Genomic DNA, 3,255 nt, shown 5'->3' with positions numbered 1-3,255 from the left:
CAGAACCAGGCGATCAATCAGCGAAGATAGGCTTAGCCGGCAAGCATCAGGCAGATAATAAGAGTCCAGAGAATTGGGCAGCAGTTCACACATGAGGAAAGTTCAGGAGTCAGGTAGTACAGTAATTAGGTTAAGGGTTAGACTTAGTGTAATGCAATCCAAGTAGACCGGACTGCTATATACTGAGGTCATAGCAAGGCATGCGTGAGTGGCAGGAACCCTAAATGACAAAAGGCTTTAGTGACCATGCAAGTAGACTGATCTAATGAATTATGAATAGGATGGGTTTTTGGAAAGGGAATTTGATTGATGTAATAGAGCCCTCTCTACTCTTGAAACACTTCGGCCTTAAGCAAAAACCCACCCTTAGGCACAATTCCCCAGACACTCTGAATGAGAGAAAGACAAATCCTGGAGCTGGCAGAGCAACGTTGTCGACATGGTGACAAATACCTGTAATGATTTCACAGGGATAAGTGCTCGTTTTCTCCAGCTTTAACCAATTATGCCTTACTGGGGTTCTCAACCTTTTTGGCTGCATGGGGACATGGGAAATGCTTTGGCCATGTCTCACAGACATGGCCAAAGACATGGCCTAAAATCGGGGGTAGAAGAGGAAAGTTACATCTTTAAGTTGCGTTGTGCTTATAGTTATAGATCCGTTATTACAGGTTTAATGTTTGTCTTGTCTAGACAAACATTAAAAACGCCATTGACAATGGACAGAGTTTAATGTTTGTTTTGTCTGTCACTGAGCAAATCAGCATATGCATGTCAGAGGAAAACCTCGGCCAATAAGGGACCACGATTCTTATAAACTGCTATTTTGTGATGTTAAATTGATGTCATATGTGATGTTGGTGGTAAAGAGCCCCTCACTTCACACGGGTGTGATTTTTTTGCTAAAAATTAAGAACATTGAAAACGTGAATATGTTCGCCTATAATGTCGAAAATAGGGACGCCAGGTTGAAAGTGGTTAAGCACTATACTTTTAAGAGAGAATTGATTCAAATTGATTCAACATTTTGAAGTCGGCAGACTCCAAACCTGTAGATGGAAAAGGAAATAAAAAGGTTTTTCATTCGGACATTGATGGACAGTTGTGCTTACCACAGCCCTCGACAGAAACTTTCCCTCAACAGCTCAAGCTCCCACACTTTTGCCATCATGTTGTAGCAGATGGACAAGCTGGATTGTGTTTTTTATTGAAACAACATGGATTTCGAGCAGGGAAATTCACCCAGCTGCCTGCACTCCTGAAGGATGGATGAGCCCACGTTCACTTCTGTTGTTCTTGTTCCCCTTGTCTTCTTTCCCATTGCAAGAAGAGTCAATTAAGGAGACATCCAATGCTCTCCTCTGCTTGTGGATTCACAGAAAATGCCACATCACCATAGAAACGCCACATCACCCTATACCGCAATGTTTTTGTTTTGATTTGTTTTGTTTTTTTACATAAAAAAATGTGAATGCAGCATCAACTGCATCACACATGAATGCTTCAGTTCTCTAACTTCACGTTTGCAAATGTTTATAGAGGTGCCAATAACCATAGGAAAACAACATTCAGTGTAATTGATTCTCCAAGTCATTACCATTACAGCATGTTCATTAAATACTGGACTGTACCACTTTGCTTTGAATCTAAATTCCTGTAGTAATTATATGAAGTCAATATTATAGGAAAGCTTGTGCTCTGGACTCAAGTCTTACCAAGGAGTGGGTCTGGTCAGGTGTGACATAAGCCTGCACACTGACTATTGTGGCTCTTTGGATGCAAAGATAAATGCAGCACGCACACATACATACAGTATAAAGCAAATTATACATTTTAAAGCAATTGTTTCCACCGGTGTCCCGTTCAGTCAAACCACTGCAAACACAGTACAGTTACACTAGTATACTGAGTGTGCGTGCGTGCGTGCGTGCGTGCGTGCGTGCATGCGTGCGTGCGTGCGTGTGTGCGTGCGTGCGTGCATGTGTGTGTGTGTGCACACTGCACATGTGTGTGTGCGCACATGTGTGTGAGCGTGTACATGTATATCATATAAATATAGTCGACGCCCACAGGGAGAAGTCGAAGGTTGCACTTTCATTAGATTTTAATTCAATTAATTTTATCATTAGTTTTGCTCCGTGTTGTGCGTGTGTACAGCATGCAAACTGCAGGGTTGGTTATTGTCAAGGACAGGAGTGATTCTTTCCTTTTCCAACTGTTGTGTTAAAGTAATTTCGTTTTTCAATGTAAGCAGGCTTCGTCAGTTCTCAGCCATTAATTAACGCGCCCTTTTTCAGCTGTGCCTCTGCCGTTGATGAGGTCCGCTGTGTGCGCTCTGTCCCAGTGATTGACATGCTGAACTGCAGTGTATCAGAAGTCAGAACGGAAGCCGCAAACTATCGGATTGGATAAATGGCTCCAACATTATGTAGTCCTATCATTATCCAATGGTTGCCATGGAATCTATAATATTGTCCTCAAAACAAAAGCCATACATTAATGGAGAATGGATCGCCTTAGGCTATTCCATGAAATCCAGGTAAATTTCATTTTCGGTAGAGATGTCCACTGTAGGAGATCATTCAGTGGACGTTCAGTGGAACACATTCCCAGAATGTACTGTGAGTCTGCTATTCTAGTACTAAACTGTCTGTCTGTCGCTGGCTGCTGCTCATTGTTGTTGGACAGCAGTCTGTATGGTCCCACCCCCCCTCCCCGCTCCCACAATCCCCCTTGGTCAATGTGATGCTGTCATTATACGATACGTCAACACGACTTAGCTTTTTACTGACATACACACACACACAAACACATGCACGCACGCACACACACACACACATGCACGCACACACACACGCACCAACGCACGTGTGTGTGTATGTGTGTGTGCCCTCCTGCTGACATGATGTGACATCACTGTTACTGGGAGGACATAATTCAAATGAACGACTCGTTAACTCTCAACACAATTGAGTAAGTCATTAAATACAGTTAATAGTAACGTCAGCATAAAGAAGCTGTAGTTTTTCTTTTCTTCTCCCAGGTGATGAAACGGCTTTTAAAAAAAAGAGAAACCGAGTCACTGGTCACTTGGTGGCAGAGAAAGCCGTGACCTCATATGCCCTTTGCTGGCAGATGTGGTCGTCATGGTGAAATGTGACAGTGGTTGGAGCATTCGTGTGTGGTTTACTGCAAATTAAAGGACGAGCATGACGTTCACATGTGATTTATTGAATGGAACTCACTCACACGCCG

The sequence above is a fragment of the Electrona antarctica genome (genome assembly GCF_951216825.1).
Source record: "Electrona antarctica genome assembly, chromosome: 14".
Classification (NCBI taxonomy): Eukaryota; Metazoa; Chordata; class Actinopteri; order Myctophiformes; family Myctophidae; genus Electrona; species Electrona antarctica.
This window is presented reverse-complemented; position numbering follows the sequence as displayed.